Source organism: Octopus bimaculoides, chromosome 7 (genome assembly GCF_046866305.1).
Source record: "Octopus bimaculoides isolate indiv1 chromosome 7, ASM4686630v1, whole genome shotgun sequence".
Classification (NCBI taxonomy): domain Eukaryota; kingdom Metazoa; phylum Mollusca; class Cephalopoda; order Octopoda; family Octopodidae; genus Octopus; species Octopus bimaculoides.
The window spans coordinates 64,244,987-64,263,365 of NC_142934.1; the positions used below are offsets into that span (position 1 = coordinate 64,244,987).

The 18,379-nt window shown below is 35.9% G+C and overlaps 1 protein-coding gene across 1 annotated transcript in view; it reads right to left on the bottom strand.

Annotated features, from left to right (window-relative positions):
- LOC106878088 (histone deacetylase complex subunit SAP30L) overlaps positions 1–10,749 on the bottom strand; it is a 44,205-nt gene extending 33,456 nt beyond the window's left edge. The window contains exon 1 of the mRNA XM_014927187.3: positions 10,156–10,749. The gene's annotated coding sequence lies outside the window, so the exon portion shown is untranslated. The remainder of the gene's footprint in view (positions 1–10,155) is intronic.
- Positions 10,750–18,379: the final 7,630 nt, after the last annotated feature.

Sequence of the window (18,379 nt, forward strand, 5' to 3'; positions counted from 1 at the left end):
GTACCATTTGAGCGTTATCGTTACCAGCGTCACTAGACCGGAACTTGTGCCAGTGGCACATTAGAAAATCATTCGAGCGAGGTCGTTGCCAGTGCCGCTGTACTGGCTCCTGTGCAGGTGGCACATAAAAAACACCATTTTGAGCATGTCCATTACCAGTACCGCGTGACTGGCCCTCGTGTCGGTAGTACGTAAAAGCACCCACTACATTCTCGGAGTGGTTGGCGTTAGGAAGGGCATCCAGCTGTAGAAACTCTGCCAGATCAGATTGGAGCCTGGTGCAGCCATCCGGTTCACCAGTCATCAGTCAAATCGTCCCAACCCATGCTAGCATGGAAAGCGTGATATATATATATATATATATATAATTGTATACGATCTTTTTACTCTTTCGTTTTTCTCTTTCTCTCTCTTATTCTTTTACCTCCTATTCTCCCACTATTTACCCTACATGTACGTATTTATATATAAATATAAATATATATATATATATATATATATATATATATATATATATATATATATATATATATATATATATATTATTTATATTATTACATGATTGAATGCCACGTATCCTTTTCCAAGTAAGTTTTATCTATATATGTGCTGTGCGTGAGAAGACCCGGCAAGCCAAGTGAGATCGTTGCCAGTGCCCCTGGACTGGCTCTTGTGCGGGTGGCACATAAGATGCACCATTTTGAGCGTGACCGTTGTCAGTGCCGCCTGACTGGCCTTCGTAGGGTTTTCGAGCGAGATCGTTGCCAGTGCCCCTGGACTGGCTTTTGTGCGGGTGGCACATAAAAGACACCATTTCGAGCGTGGCCGTTGCCAGTACCGCCTGACTGGCCTTCGTGCAGGTGACACGTAAAAGCACCTACTACACTCTCTGAGTGGTTGGCGTTAGGAAGGGCATCCAGCTGTAGAAACTCTGCCAAATTAGATTGGAGCCTGGTGTTGCTATCCGGTTTCACCAGTCCTCAGTCAAATCGTCCAACCCATGCTAGCATGGAAAGCGGACGTTAAACGATGATGATGATGATGATGATGACATATGATATATATACACATTACATATATCAGGTCATCCCATAAGTTCTGTCCGAATTTTGAATAAAGAAAACAAGTGATCAAATGTTATATTTAATTGAAATTTAATCATCAACGTACTTTCCCTGATTGTCTATGACTTCCTTCCATCTATTTACAAACTTTTTAATCCCATCAATGTAAAACTCTTTTGGTTTCAAAGCAAAGAACTCTGAAATGTCAGTTATGACCTCCTCCTGGCTTGCGAAAGTTATGTCCCCCAAGTACAAAACAACAAAACAAATGGTAGTCTGAAGGAGCAAGGTCGGGAGAATAAGGTGGATGAGAAATTTTTTCCCAATTAAGCGCTTCGATCTTTGTAGTGTGGGGTCACGCATTGTCATGATGAAACATCACTTCTTTTCGATTCACTAAAGGTGGTCTTTTTTTTCTTCAAAGCTTGGTTCAAACACTCTAATAGCTGACAGTAGACTTGAGCATTGATTGTGGCATTAGGAGGTAACAATTCAAAGTGAATTACTCCTTTGCAATCCCACCAGATAGAAAGAACCTTTTCCCCATGAAGTTCCCTTCTTGGTTGTGGTAGAATTTTTCCCCTTTTACCAAGCCACTGTTTATGACATTTAACATTTTGATAGAAGATCCATTTTTCTTTATCAGTCACAAGTCTATCTAAAAATGGTGAACTGAATTCGCGAGAATAGAGAGAAGAGCAGATGTCAACTCAGGATTTGCGATTGCTTTCGGACACTTCATGAGGCACCCATTTTCCAAGTTTAGGAATCTTTCCAAGTTGTTGAAGATTACGATGACCAGTTGTATGGTTTGAACTAAACTTTATTGCCAATTCTTCAACTGATAATGCAGGATTTTCTTCAAGTAATGCCTCAGGGAGTCTATCATCAAACTCAATTGGACATCCTGTTCAATCTTCATCTTCAAGGCTGAAATCTCCACTTCTGAATTTTGCAAACCATCTTCTGCAAATACTTTCATTCAAGCATTCTTTGCCATAAACTGAGTTTATGTTTTGAGTCGCTTCGGCTGCAGAGTTTCCTTTTTGTACTCATAAAGCATTATGTGCCTCAAATGCTCTTTGAATACTTCCATGTTAGAAAGGGTGTTAATGAAAGAAATTTTAATTCTATTATTCTGTAAAATAATATTTAATTAGTTTAAATGTACACAAATGCATAAAAATAATTCTTAATTCCATTAGACTTTCTAAAATACTATTAAATTTCATTCAATTTAAAAAAAGGCAAAATCGGACAAAACTTATGGGATGACTTGATATATACATATATACAATATATATAGACATATATATGTATACATATATATAGATATATACATATATATAAATATATTCATATATGTATATATATATATATATATATATATATGTATACATATATATATTATATATATATTACACACACACAATATACTGGTCGAAACCTATCAAAGTTACATATATATATACACACACATAATGAACTCCTACGCATTCGAAACAATAAACACCGACTGTGTGTACAACATAAATGATGTTTGTACTTGCATAAGAGATCCAGACTTATTCAATTTAGACAAACAGATGAATATTATGACGTTTATGCACGTCTCAATGGTATTGGGAGATACACGATCGCCAATCAAAATTATTAAGTGTTTGTTCTAGACCTGTCGACAGAGAAATAAACATTCACAGTTTTCGTTTCTTCCTTTTTCTAGTGTGTTTAGATCAGAGACGAGGAACCCTGGCCTGCATCCAAATTTAAAACCGTTCACATACGATATCTAAGAAACCTTAACATTAAAAAAAACCGCTTCATTCCTAAAAAGCGAAACAGTAATTTTAAGTTGGTTTAACTTTTGAATTTGTAAAATTAAAGATTCGTTATTTCTCTCAACACGAATGCATCGTCCTTAGGACTAATAAGATACCCCACCCTTGGTTTAGATGTTTGTATTATCTGATCAATCTAGAAGCAATATTTTCGATCAACAATTACTTCTAAACCTGTTTTAGAGTAAAGACCACATGTACCATATATCTCCTACTTCTCTTACCAAGCGGTCAGCTTTGCTAGATATCTCATGGAAGATTTTTTTTTTCTATCATTTATTCAATCATTTGTACCAAGCAAGACCCAGTTTCTACATACATCCATACATGACAAACTCAACCACCACCGAACACAACTGACAACGAAGCTTGTGCTAAACATCGCATACAAAAACATTCAAAAAGTAGCAGGATCAGCCGCCGCACAGTCAGCTCAACAACCCAGCAGCCGCCCCTCAGCCCGGCATGTCAATTCTAACTTCTACTACTACTACTACTACTACCACCGCGATTCTTGCAGCACCGGTCGTTCTGAATAGAGGCATTTATCCGTTTTATTTTCTTCTTTCACTCCTCACACCAGATTGCAGCCATCGTTTCTCTTCCCCCCCCCTCCACCTCTCTTTCTCTCTCTCACAAATTATCAACACTATCGACAGCCCTACCTCCCGCCTTCCCGGTTTTTAATAATGTCTTTACCCAACATGCAACGGACGAAGGAAGTCCTATTGAAAAATTGAACAGTCAACCCTACCACCTCCACTGCCATCATCATCGCCGCCCTTGATTTCTTCCGTCTTCGCTTCTGTTTTTACTCCATAAAACAAAAACCAACCACTGCTTTTAGTATTACTAACCATCACAACCAGAGCGGTCTACGGAATAACAGACTGACAGTTTTGATGTAAGATATTATCAGAAACAGTTTAAACAAGAGCCGGACTTCACTTCGATCTTGCTTAGATTTCCCCCTTTTTAAATTTTTTTTTATAGCCAAACTTAGGCAAACGAGATGAAGGTAGAAGCCGGAAATCGATAAAATAAATAAGAGTAATAATATATAAAGAATCGATTTTAAAGAAAAAAAAAAGCAACAAAAAATTTGTGCTTCGCCAAAATGAAATTAGGATCATATTATCGTGTCAATTGTTTGCTTTCATACGTTCAGCTATTTACATCCTCCCCTTCCCCCTCTTTCACCACCCCTTTTTTCCTCTTTATCACTTCATTCATCCGTTTTCCTCTAGCTTCGATAGAAAGACAGAACTGAGCATCCATCTCTACCCACTCCTCCCAGCCGATTTCCTTTACCTGCTCCTCCTATGTATTCTTCCTATTTATCACTTCTCTCTATCTTTTCTTCCTTCAACACATGTTCAATAGTCGCTCTTTTCCTCTCTCGCTTCTTCACTTCACAAACTTAATTTTCATTACTCTTTCCACTACTCACTACTTAATCTCTTACTCTCTCTTCCTCTCCCCTCCACATCACGGTGTTAACTCTCTTCCTTTTACTCCTCGTTACCTTTAACATTCCACTTCTCTCTATTTTTACATTCTCAACCTCTCTTCCTTTCCCTCCATTTCGTAATCCAGTTTTCCTCTCACTTCATCGTACGTATTCCTCCGTTCCATAACTCTTTCCCTCCTTCCATCTATGTATATATATTTTTTCTCTCTTGCACTTCGTCATAAAGGTTCTTGTCAGACTTAATGTTTTCATACTTTCACCGTCCTTCCTTCTCAACAACCTACATACAATGCTTCTTATACTTCGCCTCCACGTTGATTTATCCTCTCACTACTACTCAAAATCACCCCCTCACCTTCTCTACTTCACTAATATATTTATGATGAAAACTCCCTCCCACTTTCACACGAAACCCTTTCCTATTTTCCTCATATCTATGTCTATATATATATATGTATACTCTTTTACTTGTTTCAGTCGTGTTGACTGTGGCCATGCTGGAGCACCGCGGCAAAAGAGACCGATAGAATAAGTACTAGGCTTACAAAGAATAAGTCCTAGGGTCGATTTGCTCGACTAAAGGCGGTACTCCAGCATGGCCACAGTCAAAATGACTGAAAAGAGTATATATATATATATATATATATATTACAAAAACTTCGCTTTTTAATCTGGTGTTAGCTTTGTTTATTGTCTTTAAACACACCTCCAGTAAGTAAGACTTACATAGATTTGAAGATATATGTGTGCGGTAAAGTGCAGCTTCCATATATAAGGTAGCCTGCATAACTAGAAGTTCTTAATGCAGATGGCACTCCTTTGTATATTATATTGCGGTGCTCTAGAATGGCCTTTATGCCTAAAATCGTAAGAACATCGCTGCACATACTTCTATCTCAGCTGGGGTAGCAAACAAGGTGTTTTTTAACCTCATATATACAGCAGATGACGCATATATACACTAATAACACAGATGGACTAATAACAATACATGGAATGAAAGAAATGAGAAGATAAAAGGATATTTATACATTCGTTTTAAAGCAATCGATTCTTTTACATATAATTTGTTTTGTCTTTCCTTACAAATGTCAAAAAATAGGCAGGCTTTCTCCAAACTGGAGCAAAATAAATTGAAACTAAATCATATGTAATTAATGTTTTGGCGTGTAACGTAAGTTTTATATCCATACTATATAAATGTTTATCGGAAATAGTTTTGGAACCAACCACTTAGTTCACTAATACTGCTTAGAAAATTCATGTACGCTATTAATACACTCCTATTATGTTCCTAACAAAACAGAAATTGTATTCGATAAACGAAGAAAATTACTTTTTAAAAAAAAATTCCAACTTGAAAACATCTAACGTCTTCAAATATGGCATCAACAACACACAATCGCAATTTAACCCATTCCCTGTCCAACATTTATTTTATAATGGTGTGTGCATCACCTTGTGACTAAAAAAAGCTACGTGTTTTAGTTCTCGAGATTCGGTTTCGATTCTCTGGTAGTAACTATTCTATTTCATACACACTGTTTTTGTCCTTGACACACACAGGCATGAGTGTTTCAACTTCCTAAACATCTCTTCTATTTTAAGAGGAAGTCACACAGTTGTCATGCTCTAACACCATGTTCAAAACAATCGATACACATGATTTTCGACTCCCACTTGGAACCATTTCACGTCACCGTTGCTTTATGCCTCAAGAAAGGCATGAAAGGTCGCAATCATCCATTACTCGCCCCCCTCTACATTTATCCTTAAAAATGGTTAGGTCCTACATAAGAAACGACTGCAATTCCCGACAGATTAAATAAAGTGTAAGCTTGTAAATTAGTCTGCATATGCAAACAGAAAGAGGAATGGAAAAAGAGTTTGGTTAGGCAAGCTGTTTGTATATGAAAGTTGATGTTTTAGACACAGAGCAGCTCTGATTGAGCAGACCTTTCTTTAGTCAAAGACACTTCATTCGTGGCCATCCTTTTTAAAATCATTTTCCAGAACACTTCGTGGTTTAGATATCCTTCTGTTTTTCTTTCTTTTTTTTTTTATAACGGTAGGACGTGAAAAATTCGACTGCTATTTCTGATCGAACAGAATTTATCAAAAGCATTCCAATTAAGAGCATCCCGTCTTTTTTTCAATTTTATATTTCATTTTAGTTTTTCCATCAACTATTACGGACTCTTCTTGATTATTTAGATATCCAATGTGTCCTCTAAGCGAGATGTGATTTTAGTATGGTCTCACTGCTCTTCGATGCAAATCGAGTGCTCACACAGAAGTTTGCCTCATTAGCTTTGCATAAATGAAGGTTATGTGGCTGCTAAAGCTGAGATAAATGGGCCTGAATGTTGTACATTATTGCATGACCCATTCTTATAAATAACGTGCAAGCATCAAAAAGAAAGGCTGCTTTTTCATTTACACATCTACAAATAATTGAGAGGTTTGTATAACTTTAAAACACAAATATCTTATATACTACAATCCCAACACAAGGTATATTTCATCCCCTTCAATTCTTTAATACATATGCGCGTGTATACAAATATATATATATTACAAACACACACGTATATATACGATAAAACATTAGCCACATGTACATCAACATACAAAGATAAACTTAACACCTCTATTTAAATAGCTAGATAGATCGTGCTACTGTGCGGTCGCTCGACCAGCTAGAAATATCAGTCAACCCTCGAATCATAACCTATTGCTCTTAAAAAGCAGATACCGCAGGACAAATGCTAGCTATACGAAATGTATAAATAAAAAGGATGATCATGGGTAATAATGCGTTTAACCATATGTCTGATAAATTAAAGCTGATCTGGGGCTGAACAATATATATATATATATATATATATATATATAATGAACCCATTATTATTATAACTTTGTATGAGTGATGATGTAAGGGAGTAAAGAATAGAGGAAGAAGAAATCAATCAAGCTATATTCAGCTATCAACATAAGGCATGATGTGTAGATATCGTTATCTGGCTCTAGGTCAGTCCCAACTGAGCAGGCCTATGATCATAGACATTCCAGTTGTGACCATCTCTTCTTTTTGAATATGAGAGACTATACAGTTCAATATGTCCCACCTTTTTTTTTATGACAGCAGAGGGTGGTTTTAAAGATTTTGATTGACAACTATTTCGAGAGGGTCGAAACGACAGCGTAGAAGATTTCATGTGTAGTAGAAGGAATACCCGCCTCTTGAGTACGTGTGTGTGTGTATGTACAATGTACAGAAAAGAAAGTAAAAGAAAAAGTAAATAGGTAACAGAGAAGCTAACATGAGGAAGACATGAAAGGACATCAAACAAAAGTGAAAACCTTAGTGAAGTGTGTGAAACAGAGAATTAGGAACGAACACACACACATACATATGGATATATACATATGTTTATATATTATATATATATATATATATATATATATATATATATATATATATATATAGTCGTCTAAGAATCCATAAGTCAGAAAAGCCATATATATATATGTGTGTGTGTGTTGAGAGAGAGAAAGTAATAATACAGAACAGAAGAGTAAAAGACTGAAAGAATGGATTCCTTCCTTGTGTTTTCTTTCATTCGAAAAAAAAAAAAAAACCTATTTACGTTATACTTAAAATGTTGACAATGGAAAGAGGAACTAACTATTCGGTCTATCGGTAACTAGAAAAAAAAGGGGGATATATTGAAATCAGAAAGGCAGATTTACAGAGATTACACAGAAGATTAATGAGGGGAACTATATATATATATATATATATATATATATATATATATATATATATATATATATAAACTCACTTCAAACAACACTTGTGGACAAAAGGAGTAAAAAGAAAAGTAAATGCAAATTTACACATATATATATATATATTTATATTCTTATGTGACTGGAAGTAGGAGAGACTTTCTCCCACTACATCTTTCTAAATGTTTCTTTTACTTTACCATTTTATATTTTTTACACGACGCATACATATCATTTCTTATATAGGCAGAGAATCGAGTCGGATACTTATTAGGGGTGAAGGTACGAGATGTTGTGATATTCGTTCATAGCTTTCGTTATTATTTTACATTATAACACCCATTTAGGATTTCTTGTCACTGGGGCAAAAACCTAATAGTTGGTCTACTTTATTTTTCGATAGGGATTTCGTCTTTTCATATATGATATTGAAATCTGTACGTATACATATTGTTTCTAGTAAGGGAAAAGGAAATATAGATATATATATATTACTGGTACTTATTTTATCTACCACAACAAACATTTAGGTTGATAGCAGAAAAACTAAAGTCAATACCGACAGATTTTTTTTTTTAATTCAAACCACAGCAAAAACACCTAACTCTATGTTAGAGTAAAGATCTGAATAATGAAACAATTGAAAAATAACAAAAAATGGAAAAAAAAGTTCGGGAAAAAATCCTAAGTTTGCATTAAGGTTTATGTTGTTTGTTGTTGGTTTCGTTGTTATTGTTTTGTTATTAATCTTCAAACTAGTCTTCTCTGGATTCCATGAATGAATTTTTTCTGTTTATGCTACAACTTCGCCGATCAATTAAATAAATATACACATGTCACTGTGCGAATATATTTCGTTCTTAATTTTATAGTACATTATCTTTTTTCCATAAATAAAATCAATCACAGGACCCAGGGTGTTTGTTTTTGGTCCAACCTCTCTGAAAATGATTTATAAATAGTTTTTTTTTTCCCCCTCTATCTTACATTAAATATATGAAGTAAGGGCGAATTTTGTTTTTCTCTCCTATTCGATTTTAGAAATAAAATATACATCGGAGAGAAATTTAAGTTGTGAAGTGGATGGATGAAATGCGAGTGAAACTGTTCCAACATGAGAAAGCGAAAGGGCCAAAACATGAAGGAAAACGACAAACGCATGTTTAGTTCCCGACCAAGTAATTATAATATTCTTTTCTACTCTAGGCACAAGGCCTGAAATTTTGGGGGAGGGGGCCAGTCGATTAGATCGACCCAGTACGCAACTGGTACTTAATTTATCGACTCCGAAGGGATGAAAGGCAAAGTCGACATCGGCGGAATTTGAAACTCAGAACGTAAAGACAGACGAAGTAATTATAATATTGGTTTCGTTTATGTTGGCATAGAGAAAGGACATGCATTTTTTTTAGAGGATATTTCAAATGAATAACTGTGATGATGATAATGCTTTCCAAGGATGAGCCACATAAATTGAAGTGAAATCTTTTAACTATGCCCGGGAATCGTAACAGCATTAGTTCATTTATTTGTTCTTTTATATAATGACAATAATAACTAATATAGGAAAATGTATATATTTATATATACAACTGTATACATACCTATATGGCACTTATACCAAACAAATAAACTGACATGATTTTCGAAACACTATTAAAAAAATCCTTTTAAGTGTTCTAGAGAAATACTATAAGATAAAATGACGATTGCATTAATGAGAACTAATATAATTAAATTATATTTTTAAGATTTCCATTATCTTCCTAGACCAAACCATACACGCAACACTAGGAAATATATTTACATTTGTAGAAACAGCAACTATTATATTATATATATGTGTGTGTGTGTGTATAAACGGGGACAGTTTAGTTGACAACACCAAGACCTAATTCATTTTTAGAAAACAAAATTACGATGGTGACTGTAATGTAGAAGACAAACAGAATACATACAATAATAACCAAACTAAGGTGTAAAGTATTACCTTCTTATATTTGTCTCTTCTCTTCGTTTGTTGGTTTCCCTTTTCTTAATTTTTTTTTTTCGTTTATATCTGGTCGTTTGGGGGTGAAAATGTGCTTGATTTGAAATCAGGCTTAGATTTTGAGATCGTATGCTCCAATATTCGAATTAACTTATGGATTATACAAATACATATTTGTATATATATTCAGAGAAATAAACAAATGATAAATCCAAAATATTGCTGTCTTTATATATATATATGTATATATATATATATATATATATATATATAAAATGTGTGTGTGGATGTATGTATAAATATATGAATATTGTTTTTAACTCCTTTTTTTTTTCTTTTTTCGTTTTCAAACGTCAATTTTCTTTCGTTCTGTCTGCCCCATTTGAAATATATGTCGCAAGCATGGTGCTATCTGTCTATCCAACTTATAACTGCTCTCAACATAGCTGCTTGCTGCTAAGGCGAACAGCAAATACAAACTAACAATGAAAGCCGACTGGCGGACTGTTTTGAGTATGCGCAGGTCAGAGGTCAACAGGTCAGATGTCAACGGGTCAACACTTAGCAGCAAGAGATTGCTAGGTCAGCGAACTGTTTGTTTCTATTTGTTATTCAGTTATCTCCCTTGAAATATGTAATTCTTTTGCTTTTCTTGTGTCATAAGATGACGTGAATTCCTCTGTTGTTGTCGATCATGTATGTTTAACCCTAGGTCAACCATGATCGCGCATACCTAGCTATGGTGAAAGATCTACCAACAGCATGATCATCAAATTTTTATTATTTTTTTCCCAGCATAGTGTATTTAGGTATACTTTATTTGGTATGTCCTTTGTTCTATTTTTTAAAAGGCAGTCTAATGTAATTTAAAAGGGATTCGATTGTTATTTCTAACATGTTGAGTGACCGCGGTTCTTTTGTGGAAATCCTGTGTTGAAACGAGGAAACGAGTCTTGTATTTTATTCAATGATAGTTGAGTCTTTTTTTATGTTTATCAGTCTTTCGTCACACGCCATCACTTGTTTTTAATATCAAAAATTAATTTATCTTTTGGTATGTTTCATCCCACTATCCATCAACTATAGCATCATTCATTCATTAATCAACTCTTGCAGCTTCTTTCTGATAAACAGTCATCGATCAGCTTGCTAGAAAAATAGCATTCTACTGCCTAAAACTATAAAACGACACTTTAGATAATGTGGTTCCAGACACACTTCTAAAAAGATGGATCGGCACGGCTGGAATATTTTTGATCAAAGTTCTGCTCGATCACAGTTGACCTTGGGCTGAACAGTAACAGGGCAGTCGTACTTCTTTTGACATTTTGCCGGTAACAACGAAGAATAAAAATAAGTACAAAAGTATTTAAAATATTCCTTATTTTATCGACACCTAAAGGCAAAGGGAACCTGACGTCGGCTGAATTTGAAATCAGAAGGTAAAGACGGACGAAAGTATTTTGATCTATGTGCAAACAACTTTGTCAGCTCGCTGCTTGTTAAGAAAAAAAAAATGTTCAAAATATTGATAAAATAAAATGAGCGTATTATCCGACTAAAAGAACAACGGCAAAGGTTTAATGAATGAAACCACTAAAATCTACCTCAAATCACACCTCTTCGTTTTACAAAAACAAAGATACATCATGAACAAAGTAGAATTCAAAGAAACCGGGGTTGGTCTGTGTTATAGGTAGGCAGGCAGATAGAGAGATAGACAGACAGACAGATAGATAGATAGACATGTGGATAGCTGTTTGTAGAATTTTATATAAATAAAAATGCCTCACAATTTTGTACCATTGTAACAGCTATATAATCGTAAGGTATTTATATAAACATATATTCTACGCTCTCTTGTATTAGATCCTTTCTTACATTTAGTTTTATTGGATGTAGATCATGGGCTAAATTATCTATCTATATCTACAGGGTGCAGTGAATAAATTGTCTAAACTATGCAGAAATGAAAATAACACTGACATCTCATTTTAACAGATATATTTACCAAAATTACATAAAAATATCTTGAAATACTAAAGAGTAAATTTATTCAATAAAATCGCCATTGCCTTCAACCACAGCCTCCTGCAACTTTTCTGGATAGTCTCCTTCTTTAAGTTGGTGAATGCTGCCTTAATCCTTGCCTTCAGTTCATCTTTAGTGTTACAAGGAGTTTTCTTGGTCTCTCGCTGAACCGCACCCCACACATAATGATCAAGGGGGTTGCAGTCTGAGGAGTTAGGTGGCCAAATGTTGGGGGTGATATCACAGAAATTGTCTGACAGCTATGATTGAGTTCTTTTGCTTGTATGGCATGGTGCAGAGTCCTGTTGCCAGATATAGTGTCTTCTAGCAGCCACCATCTTGACCCAGGGCAGTACTACATCCTCCAAGCGCTTGATGTAGGCCTCCACTAGTGATCACTCCTAACACCCTGATGTTGACTGGATGTTTGATTTTTATCACTCTCGGTACATGTTTTGGGGACACAGCAAACCAACGGTCCTGTGTGTTCACCATCTGATCGTGGAAGAAATTTTTCCAGTTTGAGAAAAACCAAAGCATGTTCGTTTGGAGGGGATGCTTGAGTTTGTTCAAAAGCTTTGTAGCGTGGTCTTACCTCTTGTCCTTGATGGCTTGGGATAAAAATTGGCCCTTTCTCATCTTGTATGAGGAATACCAAATATCTTAATGTACTACCTATCTGATAAGAAACTCAGACACTCCCATGTCTCTGGCGATGGACCTGATTGACTAGGGGGACTGTTGTCAATCATGGCCTGGATCTCACCAACAAATTCAGGAGTTCTTTTCTTATCAGAAAGATCAGAGTAAATTTTCTGAGCTGCTGTATCTTTGTAATCACCATTAGACTCATTCAACTCTTTCCAAATCCTCTGCACTGTCCTCAGATGGACATCCAAAATACACTAAAATGTTTGTATTGGAGCTTTCAGTGTGAATGCCAAGCAGTACAGCATGTTGTTTCCAAATTTTTGGCAGATTACTTTATGCTTGTGCTAGAACAACACTGTTGCATGGTAGTGAGACACAGGCCTTGAACACAGAGAACTTGACGAAACTGAAAAGAAATGAATCCAATATGCTCTCTTAGATGTGCAATGTAAGTATGCATGAATGACAGTATAAATGTACTGAGAGAAAAACTAGGCATAAGAGGAATCGGATGTAATGAGCAAGAAAAAGGACTACTCTGGTAAGGACATGTGATGCATATGGATGAGGACAGTTAAACAAGGTATTGTTGCACACTCAAGGTGGATGGAGCTTGTGGAAAATGGTGACCCAAGAAGACAATAAAATGAAGTGGTGACAACTGATCTCAGGACTCTGGGCCTCATAGATGACTGGTGATACACGGTTCTTGAAAAGACGTACCTGCCTCAGTGAAACAGATTTCTGAAAGTGCTATATCTGTGTGTGTGTGTGTGTATCCAAATTGAGTGAGTGGAGGAGGTAAAATCCAGGCTACATATGTTTCCTAGCTAGCATATTCTCTGATGTACTAATTAGTGAATGAGGGATACTCAGCTAGCTATTCACCAGGCCGAAGATACCTTAACTATATGAACGTTACAGTGTTGTTAAGGAATCCCAACTCACCAAAGATATAATTTGAAATGAGTGGTGAAGTGCTTGAAGCTTACAAACTTTCTGCATTTAGATCCTTGGATCTTATAATTACACATATATGTATGTGTGTGTGTATGAACAAATGGATCTTTTGGCCAATCTCCTCCTCAAATCACCCCATTCTCCCCACCTGTCATCTCTCTAACTGCAGCTCTCACTTGATACCACTTATTTTTCTTGTTACCTGGAACCATTTCATTTATTATTCATACTTCATATATTAATACTGTTCTCTCCACCCACAATTTACATACTGAGCTCCCCAATTATCTTTACTCTTCCACTACCATACATCTCTCTCTCTCTCTCTCTCCATGTGCATTACACCTGCCTCTTTCTCTCCCCCCACCCCACATTCCTGCAACCCATCCATCTATCTGTCATATCTCTCTCATCTTTCCCCTGCATACTGTATCATCACTCTTATCCTGATACTTCTCCCCCTGCCTCCACTTTCTTCTACACCCTTATCTACCCTCCAACTCATGCATCGTTTGTTATTCCCCTACAAATTATCCACTATTCACTACATCAAGCTTTCAACCTTATCCAACCTTTACAGATGCTATCTCCCCTCTTCTCATCCATTCCCCCATTTCTCACTTCACAATTTACTGTTGCAACCTGCCAACCACCCACCTGCCCTTCTACCCTCCTGCATTTGTGGTTCCCCTATTCCCTCATTTCTACTTACCTTGTACCTTGAGAGGGGGAGGGCACTTGAACACTTCATCACTGCTATTATATCTCTTTCCAACTCCACCTGATCATTCTCACCCTCTCTTCTAAATGTGAGTAGTCATATAGTTCCCCTACTGCAAGAAACCTGTTCTGCTTTGATACCTTCTCTCATACTTTAACATCTGATATACTAACATAAAGCGCTCCCACTAACACTGAGGTTCATAGTCTTGCTTAGCTACATGGCAATGTCATTACTGCTGGTAGCATGAAAAAAGCACGCAGTAAACGCTGTAAAGTGGTTGGTACAAGGAAGGGCATTCAGTTAAAAAACCATGCCAAATCAGACACTGGAGCTGGATGCAGTTCTTGGACCATTAGTTTCTGTTAAATCATCCAACTCATTCCAGTATGGAACATGGCCACTAAATGAAGAAGGAGGAGGAGGAGGTGGTGGTGGTGGTGGACGGACAGACAGATATCACACCTTTCTGTCTAAAATGGGGAGGATACTTTGGATAATGTAGTCTCAGATAATGTGTATGAAAAAAAGATGGAGTTATCATATGTCAGGTCAAGACCAATTTCATCATGAATTCATGGGAAAACATATATGCACACACACACACACACACAATAGGCTTTTTTCAGTTTCCATCTGCCAAATTCATTCACAAGATCTTTGCTTGGCCTGGTGCGATAATAGAAAACACTTGGCTCATGTGCCACATGGTAGGACTGAAGCAAGGTCAATGTATTTAGGAAGCATACTTCCTAAGCACACACCTATACCTACACTTCAATATTTATGAATATTATAATGATAATATTTATGAACCTGTGCACTCCAACTAGCAAGCCCACTCACAAAGCTTGGCCAGCCTGGGGTTATAGTAGCAGGTACTTATCCAAGGTACCACATTGCAGTACTGAACCTGGAACCATGTAATTGGGAAGCAAATTTCTTATCATACATCCATGCCTGTGTCTATATATATATATATATGCATAGAGAGAGAGAGAGAAAAGAAAAACAGATGACAAAGGAATAAATGGTTATCTGTTTCTGTTATAAGATCCAGTGAACTCATAGTTCTTATAACTTCACTGGAAGCTCTGATGTAATTATAAGGTGTTATTCAGGCACTCAACAATAAGTCCACTGCATCTTATAGCAGAAACAGCTGTAAGCTAATGAAGTTCATAAGATAATTATTCATTCCTTTGATATCTCTTTTTCTTATTACCACTTTAAATTTGTCTAACACTTTGTTCTGAAACATATGTATATTGAGTTCTACACCAGGTTATTGGTCTCACTATGCCCAAGTGAAATATTAAAACAATATATAAATGTATGTATACATATATATAGTAATAATAACAATAATCCTTGGATGGAATTTAGAAAAGACATCTATCTCTGGCAATGAGTGAATTTTCAGTGATTGAGTGCTGGATAAAATGCCTTGTAGTATTTGTTCTGGCTCTCTGCATTCTGAGTTCAATTTTTGCTGAAGTCAGCTTTGTCATTCATTCTTTCTGGGTCAACAAAAAACAGTACCATTTCAGTTGGTGGATTGAGATAACTGTTGGTGCATTAGATTGGATGCCTTGTAGTATCTGTTCCATCTCTGTGCATTCTGAGTTCAAATCTAGTTCTTCTCTCAGGAGTTGGGACTGACAGTATCAATAATTTATCAAAAGACATTAGAAACCTAGATTCTTTGGTTTGACTGCTAATATCTCCACATCACTGGCACATAACCATAAATTTAGGGAAACATTTACTGTTAGTTAAATCAACATTAATACTTGACTAAGTACTTTATTTTATTCATCCTGAGAAGTTGAACAGCAAAGTCACATCCAGCAGAAATTGAACTCTGAATGTAAAGAAATATAACTAAATGCTTAAAAGCATTTTGTCTGCTGTTTTACTGTTTCTTGAATATGTATCAAGCAAGAATCAGCAAAATCAAATAAAGACAAAGAGGAGGAAAAGAAAAAGAATAAGACCACCTTGGTATCTATTTGTATGTGACTTCATTTAATACTAAGATTTTAAAAACTTCTGAGTATGTTTACAAAACTAAGAAATATTTTAACTTATGGATTACAATTTATAGCGAGAAAGTTAAAAAAAAAAACAAACATTATAAAAGGGTAATGCGTTTCTGAAGAAAAAAAAAGTAATTTATAGTAATGAAAGTGATGACGTCACAAGGGATATAACTCCACTGTGAATGTAGAAGAGTTATATTACTTAAAAGTTCAAGCTATACACAGTACAAAGGAATACTTTTAAATTAAAACCAGTTACTTTTAGATTTTTAACGGCCTGAATGCTTACTCTAAAACTTCATTATGATTCAGATAGTATCCTGCACATTAATTTCTACTTTGATGCTTGAGAAACGAAGTTACCCGTATAAAAAAAGAAAATAAAAAACAGACACAAGTCCATGAGGCAGGCTCTACGCTAGGGGTTTGCAAACCAGGATATGCATATCCTTGGGGGTATGTGTATCCCTAGGGGAACACAGGAGCAATTGCATGAGTAAGTGAGGCTTGTAAAAAGACTGGAATTTTGAAGTAATCACGACTATGTAAATGCTACTATTATGTTTAGAAAATGTGTGGAGAGCCTTTTGTTCTCATCCATTTCCTGTTGTGAATAAGGGTTTTAAGCAATTTTCATAATCAAAAACGAATTTCATGCAAGTCTTTCAACTGAGAATGATATGTGGGTGTATCTCTCTGGAGCTGCCTAAAACAGAGTCACTCATTCAGAAGATCCAAGCTTATTATCCTCATTAAGAAAAAAAGTAACATTGAATTAAATAAAATTATTTCTCACATAAGCACAAGGCCAGAAGTAGGTAGGGAGGGAATAGCTGGGTATATCAACCCCAATATTGAGATACTTTATTTTATCAGCAATAGAATAATGAACGATAAAGCTGATTGTAGGGGAATTTAAGCTCATTAAATTAGGTTAAATTAATAACAAAGGCACCAGTGTTGGTGCCATGTAAAAGTGCCCATGCTCATGCCACATAAAAGCGTCCAGTACACTCTGTGAAGTAGTTGGCATTAGGAAGAGCATCCAGCTGTAGAGTCCAAGCTAAAATAGACAAACAGAGCACAAGCAGCCCTTGAGCTGGCTAACTACTGTCAAACTGTCCAACCCATGCCAGCATGGAGAACAGAGATTAAATGATGATGATGATGAGTACATGTCTATTATCTGTTCTATAGTATTCAATCAACCATTTAACATTATATTCTTCACGTAGGGTATGCTAACACTTTTGGACATGAGGAAGAGATATGCCAGTAGAAAATGTTAGAGAATCCCATATTGACGCAATCACTTGACCAGCTAGAAATGGCAGCCAAATCTCCCTCTAATCCCATCCAACCACTAAAAAAAACAAGGAAAGATACATTAGATTGTTTTGCCCAAGATCAGACCAAATAAAAGGACAATATAGTCATGACTGAAATGCCTCTGATCATAGATCTGTCTGATCAAGTCTGATCTAGGACTAAACAACTGTGTATATAGAGTGCATATTTTAAGCATGCCAGACAAAATGCTTAGCAGCATTTCATCTGTCTTTATATTCTGAGTTCAAATACCACTGAGATCAACTTTGCCTTTCGTTCTTTAGGGATCAATAAAATAAGTACCAGTTAAGCCCTGGGGTCAATGTAATCAACTAGTCCCTCCCACTCAAATTTCAGGCCTTTGGGCTATTGTAAAATTGGATTATATAAAGATAACTTATCATGTCAAATATTTGTGGAACAGAGCTTGATAATCTGTCTAACTCTGTCAACTTGACAATAAATTATGAGTTAGATCTGTTGTCATCAA